General features: G+C 36.7%; 1 pseudogene; it reads left to right on the top strand.

The window, feature by feature from the left end:
* The first annotated feature begins 16642 nt into the window (after positions 1–16642).
* The window catches only part of LOC136309321 (phosphoglycerate kinase 1 pseudogene), a 45855-nt pseudogene continuing 42768 nt past the window's right edge, over positions 16643–19729 (top strand).

Raw genomic sequence — 19729 nt, 5'->3', positions numbered from 1 at the left:
GTAAAACCCAATTTTTAAAAAAATAAAATAAAATTTATTTTTTTTCTTTGTGTAATAAAAAGTTAAAAACAAGTTTGGTAGGATGGAACTATGCAAATAGTTTTTGTTCAGTTAACTATGACTTTTCTTCTTTGCCTTTTTCTACTTTTCCTTGACCATGGGCTATATTAACACTTATTTGATCAAACATTTCTGAGATGAGTGCTTATTTGGCATACTGCTGATAGGCAACATATTTCCCTTTAGTAAAAAAAAAAAGATCAGAGACTATTTACCAGTATTTTACAGCATCACTTCAAGAGGGTTATTAGTCTAAACTGCTATAAAATATCACCTATACATTTAAGAATTTTTTTTACATAAAAAATTTTTACACACTTTATTTTTAATATATAATTTATTGTTGTTGCTGACAATATAACATGTGAGAAAATGCTGAAGTAAAAGAAATGAAAGACACATGAAAAAGAGTGGTGTAACCACTATAAACATGTGGATGATAAAACCAGAAGGAAAGAAGAATATTTTCATTCATCTAGCAAAACATAAAATCTCAACTATACATATCTATTCTTACTAGGTATATATCCTATATAAAGAAGGTATATTTTCTTTCATTTTATATATAATGTCTTTTGAGATTAGGCATTCCTATTATTGCACTTTTATTGAACAAATTATGCTTTATTTAAAAAGAAGATATAGTTACTAGATAATGAAATTTGCTTAATATATTTAATATGTTAAAAATAATGATTCTTAAAAATATGGCAAATTAGGCCCTGGCCGGTTGGCTCAGCAGTAGAGCGTCGGCCTGGCGTGCGGGGGACCTGGGTTCGATTCCCGGCCAGGGCACATAGGAGAAGTGCCCATTTGCTTCTCCACCCCCCCCTCCTTCCTCTCTGTCTCTCTCTTCCCCTCCCGTAGCGAGGCTCCATTGGAGAAAAGATGGTCCGGGCGCTGGGGATGGCTCCTTGGCCTCTGCCCCAGGTGCTAGAGTGGCTCTGGTTGCGGCAGAGCGATGCCCTGGAGGGGCAGAGCATCGCCCCCTGGTGGGCAGAGCATTGCCCCTGGTGGGCATGCTGGGTGATCCCAGTCGGGTGCATGCGGGAGTCTGTCTGACTGTCTCTCCCCATTTCCAGCTTCAGAAAAATACAAAAAATGTATATATATGGCAAATTAGTTTAAATAAAAATTCCTTGGATTCTCTATTATAAGTTAGTAAGAAAAGGTTCAACTTAAATCAAACATATCTTCAAGTGAGATGTATTACGTATTGGACATTTCTTGCTTGTCTTTTTTGGTTGTTTCTGGGAGTGGAGATTTATATATATTATAAATATATGTGTATATCTATATGTGTGTGTGTTCTCATGAGGCTATTAAATAAATAAAATTTGTATGCCAGCTTTATCTTTATATCTTTAACATTAATGATAAACTATGGAATATATATGAAAGTTTAGGACTTAGCCAACTTATACACACTCATCTCTTTCTTTTCTTCAGATATTTAGTGATATCAACCTTTTGTTTACCTTTGAATAATGTACTTGCTGCTTATTTAGTTTTCTTTTTTCCACATATTCTTTCACTCACTAACAAGTATAGTACCCCCAGTTCAAATTTCTGGAATTCATTTTTGTTCATGCTTCTCTCATATCAAGAACTCTTTTACAACTTCCATCTACCTAGATTTTTTAATGCCCATCTCTTGTCTTCAGCTCAACCAGTCCACAAAGATCACTTGATACACCCATCTGGGCTCAAGAGTTCAAAATGCACATCCTGACAGGAGTCAAATTCATAAGTTTTCCATTATTTCACTTCCTTTTCTCAAGCTCCATAGTATTGTACTCTATTGTGAAATAAATGAAAAATTTTATTTCATATACTTTGTCTCATTTTTGTTTGTTTAAAATGAAAGGTTACATCTAATCCCTATTATTTCATTGTGCACAAAGCAAAGTTCACACTTTTTTAAAATGTATGCCACATAACAATAATGTATAGTTTGGGTTAAGAATTACTCAATAAAGTAAAGTGCATTTTTCTAAATAGAGAAATTTGTATTATCCTAACATATGACAAACATTAATTTTCTTCAAATTTTATCCAATTTCATCTTACTTTATAAGATCAAATTGTTTGTTTTACTTTGTTTTTTTTTGTTAATTAACTATTTACTTCTTTTAAGTGTTTAGTGTCTTACTTGTTGAAGTTCAGTCCTCATGTCAGCAGCATTGGCATTAACTGATAGCACATTAAAAATCCAGAATTTCAGATCTGCTGAGAGTTGTAGTCTGAATATACACCACATCCTCAGGAATCTGAGAATTCCTAAATAGTATGTAAACTACAAAACTAATGAAAACCAAATAAAGTTGAAAAGTGAGAAATTAAAATAACAAACAAGACCTATAAAAGACTGTCTAAAGGATAAAGTTATGTTGTATTTTTGGTTGCATGGATTATGTATGTGTTACTACTATTAGGTTCTGTATTTACTTATAGAAAAAAACTCCCTAAAGTAGTAAAGTAGTTATCAAACTAAATATCATATATTGGAAAGTGAACTCTAGCTCTTGCATTTTATTTGTGAACCAGTTCCAAGTACAGGTCAACAGAAACATGCTGTCTCTTTCTAATATTAGTTTATTCTGTTATTTAGTTCCATTTAGTGTCAGGTTGTATTAAACTTGTTAGAGTACACATAAACCAGTTCAAGGAGAGAATGGTCATTCTTTGGAAATAATTGACAAAAAAATAAACCTTTTACTACTCTACTTTGCAGGAAGTCAAGACACATCAATAGTTATGGCACTTCTTCCACAGTCCTTCTGAAACTTTTATGGAATACTGTAAATGAATAGGTGGCTTATCACATTTATGAAAGAAAAGTAAAATAGTTCTGAAATGTGAATGTAAATATATTCTTTATTGTTAAGGTAAATTTGGCAGTTTTTTTCCCTATTTAGTTCTCTCAATTCAACAAATTAAATAAGTAAACATGTTCTAAGTAACATTTTTTTTTTTTTTGGAATAAGGTAATGTACTTGGGGTAGTATATGAAGATATATAAGATAACAATTACCACACCTGACCAAGTGGTGGTGCAGTGAATAGAGCATCAGACAGAGATGCAGAGGACCCAGGTTCGAAGCACCGAAGTCATCTGGCTTAAGCAGGGGCTCACCAACTTGAACGTAGGGTTGCTGACATGAGCGTGGGATCATAGACATGACCCCATGGTCACTCGCTTGAACCACGGTCACTGACTTAAAGCCCAAGGTCGCTGGCTTGAGCTCAAAGTTGCTGACTTGAGTGAGGGGTCATTTGGTCTGCTGTACCCCCCCCCCCACATCAAGGCACATAGGAGAAAGCAATCAATGAACATCTAAGGAGACTAAGGAGCCATAACAAAGAATTGATACTTCTCATCTCTCTCCCTTCCTGTTTGTCTGTCCCTGTCTGTCCCTCTCTCTGTCTCTCTCTCTGTCTCTGTCAATAAAAGAAAGAAAACTATTACTTTATCAAAGCTAACACATTGGTAAGATAGTATAAGGTATAAACATGAGAAAGTTCAATGTGAAGTAGATGTGTTATTAAAGATATATATATATGTATATATTTATATATATATGCATCATTTAAAAATTCATGAAGAAAAGCTAAAATATGGGCAAGTGCTAATGATACCAGGTTGGAATTCCTGTTATACAGTATGACATTAGGAAACCTCTGATGGCCGGAACCCATAGAAATTATTTACCTGGTTGATTATATAGAAAATGAAAAGAAATAAAAGTTTAAAATGTTGTATTGTGTAGGGCTAAATCAGGGAAGTGAAAATTTGTATTCAATGTGGTTGGAAGGTTTTTGACCCGATAAGTGAAAATAGCAATAATCTGTTCTGTAACTAAAGAATTATACATGATGAGTTAAAGAAATGTGCAGATATTTAAAAGTTTTCCAGTAATCTTTGTAAGAAAGTAATAAAAATTGAAAGAAGAAATTATGTATGAGAAATGTAGTAGAGGTAGATGTTAAGTGTGCGTGTACCTAGAAAAGGTAACAGTTAAAGATGTGGAATTGCATGAAGCCAAAAAAAAATGTATTTGAGATAGAGAAGATAAAATAAGAAGTGGATTAGAAAGCATAGCTTTAAAAAGAGAGAAGTATAGAGAATATAAGATAGTGAAGAAAAAAAAGAAACATATACTGCTCACAAAAATTAGAGGATATATGTTCCAAAAGATAGAAAAGGGTCAGGACAAATTCAATGAAACAAAGAAAGAATTATATTTATTAATAGTTTCAAGTATTCCAAAAAATATCAAGGAGAATTAGATAAAAAAGATTATTACCGAATATGGACTTAAGTGTCAGGCATGTGTTTGGACTTTCCAGATAGTATTTCTGTGATAAGATCCCTAGAACTATGAATCATCCTTTGATAGAGGATTGGATAAAAATGTGTTACATATATACTGTGCAATGTTACTCAGCCACCAAAAAAATGTAATATTACATTTGTGACAACTTGGATTAACCTTGAGAATAGTATGCTAAGTGAAATAAATCAGTCAGAGAAAAGCTAAGAACCATGTGATTTTACTCATATGTGTGATAGAAAACTGAAACTCATAAACACAGACAATAATATGGTGGTTACCAGAGGGAATGGGCTGGGGGGTGTAGTACACAGTAAAGGGGATAACATACATGGTAACAAAAGATGTTTGACTTTGTGTGATGGGCACACAATGCTACACCAATATTATTGATACAACAGATTATGTTATCATAGAGATGTACACTTGAAACCTATATGACTCTCTAAACCAGTGTCATACCAATAAATTTAATAATAAAAGACATTCTCAAAAAAGATTATTATTGAATATAGATTTTAAGTGTTATTTGTGTTTGCGCTTTCCAGATAGTATATCTGTGATAATCAAGAATTCAGAATAATCTCCCATTTTAAAGTATGGTGTTTTTTTTAAAGATTTTATTTATTCATTATAGAGAGGGGAGAGAGAGAGAAGGGGGGAGGAGCAGAAAGCATCAACTCCCATATGTGCCTTGACCAGGCAAGCCCAGGGTTTTGAACCGGCAACCTCAGCACTGCCAGGTCGACGCTCTATCCACTGCACCACCACAGGTCAGGCCCATTTTAAGGTTTGATGATGCAATCAATAACCTTATGACTCTGTGCAAAGTTTGGTCCCGGCAATACCTAGTTTTATGTTTCATTGCATCATCAGGATATGAGAATCTTTGGGAAGTTATCCTCAAGATTCTCTCTGCCACAATTGAAATCTTCTTTCAGGTTTATAGAATTTTTCTGCACATATTATATTTCATATTCAATGCCCAATATTAAGCAATCAGTTTCTTATTTCAGGCACTTCATTCTCAATATCTAAGTAAACATTTGTTCATGAGGACTTTCTACGTAATATTTAGTACTTAAAGTCTAAGGAGGATGGCTCCTTACAAAAAGTTTACAAAATGCTTTCCACTTCAAATTGTGAACCTAAGATTGACTCTCTTCATCGAGGAAGCTCAAAGATAGAGCTTTGGTTTTCTCCCCAAAAGTGGGCATAGTGGGGTATTGTATGCTTTATCAATGAGTTATGTATTTTTTCACACTAATTATAGAAAATTGTTCAAAAAACTTAGTGTCAGGTAAACAAAATCAAGAAAAAAAAATGTGATTTCAAATGACTTGAAAAAGACTCCATGATTGAACACCCCACCAAAACAAACAAACAAAAAAAACAAAACAACATTTCATAAAAGCACTTTTTCTTTCACGGACCACCTTGGATACTATAGTGCAGGGGTCGGGACACTATGGCTCACGAGCCAGATGTGGCTCTTTTGATGGCTGCATGTGGCTCGAGGACAAATCTTTAATAAAAAAATAATAACATTTAAAATATAAAACATTCTCTTGTATTACAATCTATTCATTTCCTACTGCTCATGTTCATGGTTGCCGGTGGCTTCAGCCAATCACAGCTGTCCTCTGGGACAACACCAAATTTTTATTGGATAATGCGTAATGAACACAGGTCGTTGTGAGGTCAGGAAGTAAACTTCCCTCCATTTAATCAAGTAGTTAGCTAGCTAATTGCAGAAACTCTTTTGATGAAGAAGATGGCTAAGGCCCTGGCCGGCTGGCTCAGCGGTAGAGCGTCGGCCTGGCGTGCAGGAGTCCCGGGTTTGATTCCCGGCCAGGGCACACAGGAGAAGCGCCCATCTGCTTCTCCAACCCTCCCCCTCTCCTTCCTCTCTGTCTCTCTCTTCCCCTCCAGCAGCCGAGGCTCCATTGGAGCAAAGATGGCCGGGGCGCTGGGGATGGCTCTGTGGCCTCTGCCTCAGGCGCTAGAATGGCTCTGGATGCAACAGAGTGATGCCCCAGAGGGGCAGAACATCACCCCCTGGTGGGCATGCCAGGTGGATCCCGGTCGGGCTCATGCGGGAGTCTGTCTGACTGCCTCCCCGTTTCCAGATTCGTAAAAATTAAAAAAAAAAAAAAAAAAAAAAAAAAGAAGATGGCTAAAGAAAAAAAATGAGGAGTATTGTACTTTTCAGCAAAAATGAACAGAGGAATTAGCCTTTGTAGAGAGAGCAGGTTCTGCAGTGTGTCTAATATGTAATGAAAAAATTGCATCAATAAAATGGTCAAATTTAAAGCAGCACTTGGACACATGGCGTACTAAATTTTTGTCAAAATATCCAGTGGGAAACAGCAGGAAGAAAGCATGTCAAGAGTTACTGTGCAGAGTGCAAGCTAGTCAGCAGCAACTCCGTGTTTGGACCCAAAAAGGTGATTGAAATTTGGCTAGCTTTTCTAGTGCTTTAGCAATTGTGAAAGCCATTCACAGATGGGGAGTATGCCAAAACAGTCATGCTTGATTTTGCCAATGAACTTTTGATGACTTTTCAGATAAAGACAAGCTAATCAAATGAATAAAAGACATGCCTCTGTTGGCAAGAACTGTTCACATCATACCATCATGATGGCAAATCAAATTGAGGCAACACAAGTGAAGGACATAAATGCAGCACCATTCTTTTCTCTCGCTTTGGATGAGTCAACAGACATAAGCCATTTCTCTCAGTTGGGCGTGATTGCAAGGTATGCTGTCGGTGACATACTACATGAGGAAAGTCTTGGCTGTTTTGCCTATGAAAGAGACAAGAAGAAGGGAGGATTTATTCAAGTCTTTCACTGAGTTCACTAAAGAAAAACATCTACCAATGGATAAACTTATTTCGGTGTGTACTGATGGTGATCCATGCATGGTGAGGAAAAACAGAGGATTCATAGTGCTTCTTCATGAACATGAAAAGAGACCATCCTAAGTTTTCACTGCATCCTACATCAGGAAGCGCTTTGTGCTCAGATGTGTGGCGAGCAGCTTGGTGAGGTGATGTTGCTGGTCATTTGAGTGGTCAACTTTATTGTTGCCTGAGCTTTAAATGATTGTCAGTTTAAAACACTACTGGATGAAGTTGGGAATAATTATTCTGGTGTGCTTCTGCATAGCAATGTGTGTTGGTTGTCAAGAGGGAAGATGCTCAGCCATTTCACAGCTTGTCTGAGCGAAATCTGGACTTTTCTTGAAATGAAAAATGTCAAGCATCCTGAGTTAGCTAACACTGAGGGGCTCCTGAAGTTCTACTATCTTGTGGACATGACTGAACATCTGAACCAGCTCAATGTGAAAATGCAAGGCTTTGGAAATACAGTCTTATCCCTTCAACAAGCAGTGTTTGCATTTGAAAATAAGCAAGAACTCTTCATCACTGACATTGAAACAGGTCAGTTACTACACTTTAAAAAACTGGAAGAGCCTTGGCCAGTTGGCTCAGTGGTAGAGCATAGGCCTGGCGTGCAGGAGTCCCGGGTTCGATTCCCAGCCAGGGCACACAGGAGAAGCGCCCATCTGCTTCTCCACCCCTCCCCCTCTCCTTCCTCTCTGTCTCTCTCTTCCCCTCCTGCAGCCGAGGCTCCATTGGAGCAAAGATGGCCCGGGGGCTGAGGATGGCTCTGTGGCCTCTGCTTCAGGCACTAGGATGGCTCTGGATGCAACAGAGCGACACCCCAGAAGGGGAGAGCATCGCCCCCTGGTGGGCATGCCAGGTGGATCCCGGTCGGGCGCATGAGGGAGTCTGTCTGACTGCCTCCCCGTTTCCAGCTTCGGAAAAATGCAAAAAAAAAAGAAAGAAAGAAAGAAACCCGGGAGAGTTTAAAGATGCATGCACAGCAAGTGACCCTGCTTAACATCTTGATCTCCAGCAGCTAGCAGGCTTCATATCTAATCTCCTGCAGTCATTCAAAGCGCGCTTTGGAGAATTTCATGAATGCACTCATCTTTTTAAGTTCATCACCCATCCACATGAGTGTGTAGTGGACAGCACTGATTGAGTTACATCCCCGGTGTCTCCATAAGAGATTTTGAGCTACAAGCTGCTGACTTGAAGACCTCAGACATGTGGGTGAATAAGTTCAAGTCACTAAATGAATATTTGGAAAGATTTGCACAACAACAAGCAGAGTTGGCGAGCAAACACAAGTGGGGAGAAATGAAAAAACTTCAACCCGTGGACCAGCTGATTGTCAAAACTTGGAACTCACTTCCCGTCACATACCACACACTGCAGCATGTGAGTATGGCTTTACTGACAATGTTTGGCTCTATGTATGCATGTGAGCAGTCTTTCTCACATCTAAAGAACGTTAAGACCAACCTACGCTCACGTTTAACAGATGGAAGTCTCAACTCCTACATGAAGCTTAACCTCACCACGTATCAACCAGACTACAAAGCCATCAGCAAAATAATGTAGCACCAGAAGTCACATTAGTGGTAAGAAGTACTTTATTCACCATTGGCTAGCAACAGCATAACAATGTTATTAAAAAAAATTCAGAAACTTATTGTACTTTAAAAGTGTTGGTCTTACATAAAATGCACACATTTACTTATATTTAGTGTTAAACATATTGTATGGCTCTCACGAAATTATTAATAATTTTAAAATATATGTGGCGTTCATGGCTCTCTCAGCCAAAAAGGTTCCCGACCCCTGGTATAGTGCTATGAAACTCATGCCTTTATAATGCCAAATCCCTCCCTGAAGTCTCACTGCAGCAGGCAGTGAATGTCCCTTTTTAATTAGATATATCTTGTATAGAGAAGACTGTGATTTAAATTAAAGTTCTGAGAGCTACAAAGAGAATGGTATTGCAGTTACAAGTTATGCTTTTCTGATAAAAAAAAATATATACTCTCAGAAAACTCAGCATAGAAAAAACTAGCATTTTGTCATGGAAAAGTATAGTACAGATATTCTGTCCACAGCAAATTACAGTCTCTTATGGTTTGTAGTTCTTGCCCATCTATAAACAATAAATTGTTCCACATTGCATTTCTCTCATTCAATTTGCCACTTTGCTTTTATTTTGATAAAATTTAATTTCAAAAAGAGAAAAAACTAAACAACAAATTCATAGATGCCATGACAAACTCTTAATAAAAGTACAGATTTTCAATTAATCCTCCACTTTGTTCTTGGTCTCACTTAACTGCTTTACCCAAAAACCCAACTCTATTTTAATATTCAATATACAGCTCTTCTCTTTCCCTGTCCAAAAAAACCATTTCTATTTGAATACAGCCAAACCCACATCCTAGCAACAGTAGTAGTGATACTTTATTCTCTTTCTTTTTTTTTTTTCTGAAGCTGGAAACGGGGAGAGACAGTCAGACAGACTCCTGCATGTGCCCGACCAGGATCCACCTGGCATGCCCACCAGGGGCGACACTCTGCCCACCAGGGGGGCGATGCTCTGCCCCTCCGGGGCATAGCTCTGCCGTGACCAGAGCCACTCTAGCACCTGGGGCAGAGGCCAAGGAGTCATCCCCAGCGCCCGGGCCATCTTTATTCCAATGGAGCCTTGGCTGCGGGAGGGGAAGAGAGAGACAGAGAGGAAGGGGGGGTGGAGAAGCAAATGGGCGCTTCTCCTATGTGCCCTGGCCGGGAATCGAACCCAGGTCCCCCGCACACCAGGCCGACGCTCTACCGCTGAGCCATCTGGCCAGGGCCGAGACTCAGGTATTCTCTTTCACAATGAGGGTAGAATACCTAGGACTATAGGATATTCTAAGTCTATAGAAAATCCCCAGAATAAAGCTGAAGTGCTCAAGTTATCAATTATGAAAAAAAGTGGAAACATATTGATAAAAATGCTGATGTGATCCCTGGCAGTTGGCTCAGCATTAGCCAGGTGTGTGGAAGTCCTGGTTTTCGATTCCTGATCAGATTACACAGGAGAAACGACAATCTGCTTCTTCACCCCTTCATTGCCCCCTTTCTCTTTCTCTCCCCGCCCCCAGAAGTCATGGCTTATTCTACCAAGTTGGCTCCAGGCACTGAGGATAGCACCATGGCCTGCCTCAGGTGCTAAAATAACTCAGTTGCCAAGCAACAGAGCTATGGCCCCAGATGGGCAGAGCATTGTCCTACAGGGGGCTTGCTGGGTGGATCACAGTCAGAAAACATGTGAGAGTCTGTCTCTCTGCCTCCCACTCTTTCACTTAATAAAAAAAAATGCAGATGTCTTATCTGGTTTCTGTAGGTTCTAATAGAAAAAAAAAAATGAAAAAAAAAAAAAAGAAAAGAAAAAAAAATGAAGGCCTATATGTATCAAAAGTATTTTCTGCCCTGGCCAGTTGACTCAGCAATAGAACATTGATTTGGCATGTGGCTGTCATGGATTCAATTCCTGGTCAGGGCACATAGGAGAAGTGCCCATCTGCTTCTCCACCCTTTCCTCTCTCCTTCCTCTCTTTCTATCACACTTTTCTGCTCTCATAGCCATGGCTTAGTTTTAGCAAGTCAGCTCCAGGTACTGAAAATAGCTTCATGGTCTCACCTCAGGTGCTAAAATGGCTCAGTGGCTGAGCAACAGAGCAACAGCCCCAGATGGGCAGGGCATTGACCCATAGGGAGCTTGCCAGGTGGATCCTGTTTGGGACATATGAGGAGGGTCTGTCTCTCTGTCTCTGTGCTTCTCACTTAAGAAAAATAAGAACTTTCTTTAATGCAACTGGTATTTTTCAGCACTTATTATGTCTAGATACTATGCAGTGATTTTAGACCTAGAAAGTTACTTTTCCAACAAGCAGCTTATGATCTAGCTATTGAAAAAATAAAAGGAAATAATTCATGAACAATAAATGAGGTGTCAAATAAGGAAAGGAGAACAGGATCAAATAATAGAAATATTTGTTGGGAATCACATGAGAAGATGATTTTAAGATAATTTAAACTAATTCTTCCAAAAATATACCTTTGAGGGCTCATGCTAAGTCACCAACATCCATTTTGCAAGTATTTGTAAAACAATGAAAATTAGAAAAGTGTATCCCTGATTAAGACAGAAAGAAACAGTGCATACATCCATGGAGAATGAAGATCTTCCCAGAAAAGTAAAGAGAAGCTTTCAAACAGTGGCTGGCAAAGACAGTTAAAACTTTCAAGGAATACTGTTTTGTTTTATTTTTACTTTATTTTGTTTGTGTCAATATCAAGCTACTATCTAATATATATTATTGCTCTGTGATGAAGATCAAAATTAAAAATATAACACAAGGTGCAATCTGATGTCCAGTTAGTCTTGTTAAGGCATGTCTCCTTGTTGCTGAACCTGTTAAGACTTTAAAAATAAATTTAAATTGGCAAACTTAAAAGAGACCATTAATTATACATTAAGTAAAATGACTATGACATAATTCTGGCACACCAGTTTATAATAGTAGGTCTCTTGATAATATGATTGAAGTAATTTTGTTCTCTGTATATTATAACTTATAGAAAGCTGACTAAAAATTATTAGATGCAACTGATTGGTGTAATTAGACCATGAAAATGAATGAAATCCTCTGACATATCAGGCAGTAACTCATTTAAATGAGGTGCCTAATTTGTTAGCTTCTAGAGTCAGAGCAATTTTAGATAAGTAATTTATACTACTGAATTATATTTCAATTTATAAGGACAAAAATATTAAGCACTCTGTAGTCTGTTGAGGGGCTGCCAAAAATCATGAATTTTAGTGCTGAGGTTAAGTATATAAATGTTTAATGACCTAAGCCAACAAGCTAAGATTTTTAAATGTAATAAAAATAAATGACATAGGTCAAAGCACTGACAATTGTTAATTTGTGAACAATTAAAGCCTTGCAGTGTGGCTAGGTATTGCCAGGTATAGTCTTCTAATGAAAGAAGGTATTGGCAAGTCAATAATATCGTTGGAATCTTCTTTTAGTAATGTATTCTAATAGAATTAATACCAAGAATTAAAAATGTCATTTTCATTGCTAATGAACAGAGTGTTGGTTTATAATTGAACTACAGGGATGTATCTACAACTATTTAACTACACATAGAGGCTTGAGAATGTGTGTATATGATATTGATATGAAAATAAAGATATTCCAAAGGAGAATGATTTGTCACTTAGTCAAGATGCTGTCTCAACATGTACACAGTGCAGAGCTTGTTTCTCTCACTGCTCATCAAGAGAGAAGCTAGCATTAATTTGGTATCTAGTACCATTCGCAGTTGGAATAAAGATATTGTTCAGCCTGTGAAACCCAGTTGCAATTGCAAATAGCTGCTAACTATGCCACCAAAGATTCTAACTGCTAACCAAATAATATTCTGAGTCAAGAACTGCTGATCTCAGAGCTTACCTCTCAATCACACATACCTAAGAGTAAAGAGCCCACTATAATCTTTTGGTTGGAACAGCAATGACTATTTAAAAATGTATAAACGTGTTTCTCTGAGACATCTAACAGAGACATTTATATGTTATCGCACATATTTCTGTCTATGATTTGAAATAATCTTTTAAATTTAGAGCCTTTGATTAATAATAGGCTGTTTTCTTGTTCTTTAATAGAAGTTAGGGGTTTTGGACACTTTGAGACAGATATTTTAATAATTTCACAAAATTTTACATTTCAACAGAGATAAAGATGCCTTTGTATTTTAAACACTAATTGTTAATTCTTATACTTATATATTTATATTAATTATTGTCTATATGTAATAGACATTAAAACTAAGAGTGATGAAAATTGTTTAAACATTAAAGTACTTTTTCTTAGAATCTGTTAATGTATTTTTTTAGTGGAATTTTTATTTGAACAAGCACATGTCAAAATCATAGCACCATAGTAATTCTTAAGTTGTCCCCTCATGTCCTTGAGATAATAGTGTTTAAAAGTTTTGTTGTTATCATAGGATAGAAAACCCCTAAGAAATACTTGAAACTGAATTCAGATGTCTGGCCCTGAGACCTCAGAGAGGTCTCTCCCTTGCTTAGTTATACACCTAGTGTAACACTTACTCTTTTTGATCATTGATAGAAATGTTTTTTTGAAATAGTCATTTTAGTTCCACACTTTGAAAACTCCCAAATATAAATTTCAGCAAATTAGCCAAGGGTCCTGAATTTCCCCCCCAATCCTAAATATCATTTGGTGCATTCAAGGTATTATTATATTTATTAATATTTTTAAAATAAAATTTTGTTTTAACATGTTATCAGAACTAATATATAAATTAAACATTTTGTTTAATTTAACATGTTTAGGTGTCAATGGCCATGTATATAATTTTCTCATATGGTCTGAAAATAATTGAAAGTGAAGATTTGTTTCATATACCTTACTTTCATTTTTTGGGGGGATGATTATTCAGATGCATTTTATTTCCAAAATGTCAGAGCCACTCATGCATGGGCAGTAAACCCTCTAGTGTACAACAAGAAGGCAACTGTCCACCCAAAGGCAGAATACTGTAGAACCACCCAGGGCAAAGTCTAGAATACTTGCTTTCTAGAGAAGTTGTACTTATGGACATTTTATTTTATTTATTTTTTTAAAACTTTTTTTTAAATTTTTTATTTTTATTTTATTTATTCATTTTTAGAGAGGAGAGAGAGAGGGAGAGAGAGAGATAGAGAGAGAGAAGGGGGGAGGAGCTGAAAGCATCAACTCCCATATGTGCCTTGACCAGGCAAGCCCAGGGTTTCGAACCAGGGACCTCAGCATTTCCAGGTCAATGCTTTATCCACTGCGCCACCACAGGTCAGGCCTGGGCATTTTATTTTTTATATTATTTTAAATGAATTGAGATATTTGCAATTTCAATGAGTCATAATAATCCAAAGAAAATGTTTTGAAGTAGGTATATGAGAACATTGAACTTTTTAAAGAAGGGCAGTATTTTATTTTAGATTTGGGAAAGTGGGTAGTAAGAACAGTGACATTGAAGTTTAAAAAATCAGAAAACAAGAGATGCTGTATATTTTCACAGATGCCATGAAAAGTATGTTTTAGCTGTCAGACTTGGTAATATAGGAACTATTTATAAAACGTGATGCCTATAAGTGCCTGGATGATTTCTGACTCTGAGGTTCGTATTTAAAGGAACTTTTTTCTTTTTTGTATTTTTTTATAGAATTGCAAAAGGCTTCACAAAACAGAAACACATGCACACAATGAAGGGCAAAGATTTTTTTAAAAAATAATTAAAGGGTAGTTTAGATATTGGTTTTTATAACAGGAAATTTGGATTATTAATTTATACCAATGTCAAAGTGAGTTTAAATTTCCTGTGGTTGAAATTTCTTTACAAAACCATCATTATACTACTTGTAAAAACATAAAATATATCCATATTGATATCTATATATCCATGTCACTAGAGATTAAATATCTACTACATTTATCTCAAATAATGCCCTAGATATTGAAATACTCTGGTTTATAACTACTGAATTTGATGTTTCTAATGGGGGATATTAAAGGGTAAAGGGGGTCAAATGTATCAAATATTTGGTGACAGAAGATGATCTGACTTTGAGTGGTGGGTACACAATGCAATATACAGAATATGCATCATGGAAATGTACATTTGAAGCCTATATTAGCAGATGTCACCCATATAAATTTAATATCCAAGAAAAATACAAATTCTTGAATAATAATCATTGTTTATAGGAAAAATCATCTGTAATAGAATTACACTGAAAACAAATTCTACTTTTATGCAATAACAGATATAAAAGTGCACATGTATATTTATGGGAATTGTGATCTACCAACCACTGCACATGACCTTGAAAAAATAAGGATCATCAAACCATGCAAGCACTATTGGATTTCTGTCAAGAACATAAAATATTTAAAGAAAAATAATAGAAAATCATAGGAAGTTACAGAATATTATGTAGGAACATTTGGCAGATCTTAGATTTACAACAGTACATTTCCATCTATATGAGCATAAACTAGTCAAATCGGTCTATAGCAGTATCATAACCATTTTCCAGAACATTTAAATAATAATGTGCAACAAGGAATGATTTTCCCTAAGGAAAGTTGTAAGTAAGAAGAAAATGTTTCAAGACAAAAATAAAGGCTATTTAGTCTGTCAAATGTATTTTAGTTACTGTATTTCATTTTTATTGGGCCATCTAATGATTATTTTGTGGGTAATCAAAAAAAACCCTCTCCTTGTACAACCTTGTGTAATAAGTTTATTGATGTATTTAGTATTTTCAAGAGAACATTTCTTTTTAGAGTGATAAAGAATAGGTTTAATTTTTAAATCACTATTTAATTTATAATTGTTGCACACAATTAAACTAAAATTTAGTATTGATTTACCTATTCATAACATCTGTGCAAAAATAGATTAGACAAATTAATATTTTATCTGGAAAGTGTATTATCTTTGAATGGATGTGAATGCACTTATGTTTTCTGTTCAAAGAGTGTGAATGAGAAAGATAAAAGAGAAGAAATCGAGAACCCCACTGGGTACAAAGGTTTAAAGAATTTTCTCTGTGTTATTTTCCAAAATTTTCTAATAGAAATCCACAATGACAGCTGCTTCATATGAGTGCATTTGTTTGGGACAGAGGTGAGACAATCAAGAATAAAACATATCCATAAATTTGATGGCTTCGTAACAAGTAGTATTGACTAGGCTAAACTACATGGCCAAAATTTCACTTTCTTGTATGTTCCCAGTTGAGGTGGGTCACAAGGAAGATTCTTGAACGTTTGGAGGGCAAAAGGGAAGCAGCAGACTTTTTTCAGCTTGTGTACATTGTTGATCATTGTTGAAAGGAAGCAACAGTTATCTCTGCTTTAACTTCCCTTGGATACCTCCGTCAGCTTCTCTGACTTCTGAGCAACCGGGGAATGTCAATTTCGTGATGAAGGGGCCAGGCTTTCACAGGATACAATTATAACCAAAGTCATACCAAAAAAAAACTGAGGCACATTTTAGTACGTCTTATAGAAATCCAGCTTGTTATTGAGGGTTTTAGCCTGCTCTGATCTTCCCTGTATTACATCTATCTGATGCAAATGACAGCATGTCTGTGGATATCTAGTTCCAAAGTCAGATGTGGAAACAACAGCCTTACAGAGACTGGTAATGCAGCTCCCATGATTTTTATTTTATTATTTTATCTTTTTATTAAAATTTTAATTTATTGTGTTAACATGGTGTAAGGCCAGGGGCTGCCGCCATCATGACCATTCATATGCAGGTTCTCACTGAATTCGGGAAGATGGTAAAGAAACAGTGGAGTCAAAAACTAGTAGGCCATGCCTTTATTCTAGCCTTGCAACCAGCCGGTGGGTGAGTAAATACAAACACACAGAGGGCACCAAAACCGTCTCACATGTTCTCTCGTTCCACAACCAGGAGAAACTTTTCTGGTTTTTCCTAGAATCAAAGACCCCCCCCCCCCACCAGTCTAAATCACCTCTGGTTCCCCATCTGCCAACATGGCTTCTTACACTCTGCACAAACTGACTTCTCCTTCAGCACCCTGCCATCTTGGCTGTTGCTTCTCCTCAGCACACTTCCTCCCTGCTCTCACTCTGCATAAACATGGCTTCCTTCTTCCTCTTTCTTCTCCTCTTAAATGATTTTGGCATAAAAACCCTCCTTCAGTACACATTTGCATAACAAAGCCCCTTCCCAAACAGGAAGGTAATTAGCAATTTCACACATCACATATCTGGGCTGTGGCCATTTTTAACAATAAAACAAATAACACAAATTTTACAAATTTATTTCCCAATACATGGATTCAAGTATTCCACTCAATATAACACCATCACCCCCAACAATGTGCCTCCATTACAACCTTTCTCTCCCTCTCCTCCTTCGCTCTGGGATTTGCTGTCCTGTTAATTGTATCTATGTGATATACACATAGATATATATATATATAATCATTATTCTCTTCACCTTATCTGATCTCCTCATTCCCATTCCCTCTGACTGCTGTCTCTCTGCTACCTGTGATCCCACCTCGGCCTCTATTTTGTTCCTTAGTTCACATTATTATTAGATTCTACATATATGTGACTTAATATGATATTTTTTTCTTTCTCCACCTGGCTTATTTCACTTAGCATAATAATCTGCAGGTCAATCCATGCCATTACAAAAGTTAAGATTTCTTTCTTTTTTATGGAGTATTCTGCTGTGTACATGTATCACAGCATTTTTATCCACTCACCTACTGACGAACATTTGGGCTGTTTCCAGATCTTGGTTATTGTAAACAATGCTGCAAAAAACATGGCTGTGCATATCTTCTTTTGAATCAGTGTTTTGGGATTCTTAGAATATATTCCTAAAAAGCTTTTGCACAGCAAAAGACATCATTAACAAAATAAAAAGATGACCCACACAATGGTAGCACATATTTGCTGATATGTCTGATAAGGGGTTAATAACCAAAATTTATAAAGAACTTCTAAAACTCAACACCAGGAAGATAAACAATCCAATTTAAAAATGGGCGAAGGAACTGAATAGACATTTCTCCAAAGAGGACATACAGATGTCCAATAGGCATATGAAAAATGTTCAATGTCATTAATCATCAGAGAAATGCAAATTAAAAACACATTTAGATACCACTGCACACCTGTCAGAATAGCACTCATTAACAAATTACACAAGATAAGTGCTGGTGAAGGTGTGGACAAAAGGGAACCTTCCTGCACTGCTGGTGGGAATGCAGACTTGTATAGCCACTGTGGAAAACAGTGTGGTGTTTCCTCAAAAAATTAAAAATGGAACTGCCTATTGACCCGGCTATTCTTGAATATATATGACTATTTCCCTGTAACAAATTCCTTTATATATGAATGTATAGAGTGAGGGAGGAAGATTTTTTCCCCTTCTCTTCTTATTGCTTATGGCTGGTCAAATAATTAAAATAGCATAAAGCAGATTAACTGAAGAATTTATTCTAAAATTTAATAATTATTCATGGAAAATTCACATAAGCATAAAGTGTTCCAAGGCTAATAAGGCAGCTCTAGCTGGTTGGCTCAGCGGTAGAGCATCAGTCTAGTGTGTGAAAGCCCCAGGTTCAATTCCTGTCCAGGGCACATAGGAGAAGTGCCCATCTGCTTCTCCACCCTTACCCTCTTTTTTCTCTCTATCTCTCTCTTTTCCTCCCGCAGCCAAGGCTCCATTGGAGCAAAGTTGGCCTGGGCACTAAGGATAGCTCTGTGGCCTCTGCCTCAGGCACTAGAATGGTTTGATTGAAGCGGAGCAATGCCCTAGACCAAGCATCGCTCCCTAATGGGTATGCCAGGTGGATCCCGGTCAGGCTCATGCGGGATTCTGTCTGTCTGCCTTCCCCCCACTTCTCACTTTGGAAAAATTCCAAAAAAAAAAAAAACAACCAAAAGGATAATAAGGTAAATGAGGTATATATGTCATCTTGAACTAAGGCTTAGAAGGTAGTAGTCTGGGACTTCAATGGGAAATAAGGGAATTCGATGAAAACTGAAGAGTTAATAGTTAGTAAACATAGGTTTGTTGGGGCATCTAAAGACAATGGGTTACAGAGAGGGGTTTTGATTAAATGGGCCTTGCTAAATTTCTCCCTGTCTACCACATGTAAACTTTAGATTATATTATGGCTATCTATGGTGATAACTCTTCCTGGAAAGGGCTTTCTATCTTAAATTCTTTTAGACAGTTTAGAGCAGGGTCAAAGGTTCTTTCTGAGCCTTCTGGGCCTTGAGAATATCATGCTAAATGAAATAATTCAGAAAAATTTAAGAATAATATGATTTCATTCATATGTGGGATATAAAACTGAAATATCACAAATAAACAAACAAGAGAAACAAACAAAAACTTATAGACACAATATGTTGGTTACCAAAGGGAAGGGAAATGAAGGGTTGGAAAGGGTAGAGAGGGAAAAATACATGGTGAAAGAAGATGATCTGACTGTGGGTGATGGGCACATAATGCAATATACACATCATGTATTAAAGAAACGCACACTTAAAACCTGTATAACTTTATTGACTAAAGTCATTCCAATAAATGGATGAAAAAGGGGTCACATGCCAAAACTGACAAATTCAGGGGAGGCCTGCCTGGTGGCCTTGCAAACTCATAAACATAAAGAAACCACACATGATGGTTTTAAATTAAAACTTTCTATCTAAAAGTGCTCATGGTGGGTAGTCATGTCCTAGGGAAGTGTATTTCTCTAACAAAGGTCAATGCTTACCTTAGCCAAGCCTGTCTGCTCTCTTTTGAATCTACAATAACATACCATTGAAATGTA

The sequence above is a fragment of the Saccopteryx bilineata genome, chromosome 6, assembly GCF_036850765.1.
Source record: "Saccopteryx bilineata isolate mSacBil1 chromosome 6, mSacBil1_pri_phased_curated, whole genome shotgun sequence".
Classification (NCBI taxonomy): Eukaryota; Metazoa; Chordata; class Mammalia; order Chiroptera; family Emballonuridae; genus Saccopteryx; species Saccopteryx bilineata.
Note: the sequence above shows the minus strand (reverse complement) of the source record. Positions and strands in the feature narration are given on the sequence as shown.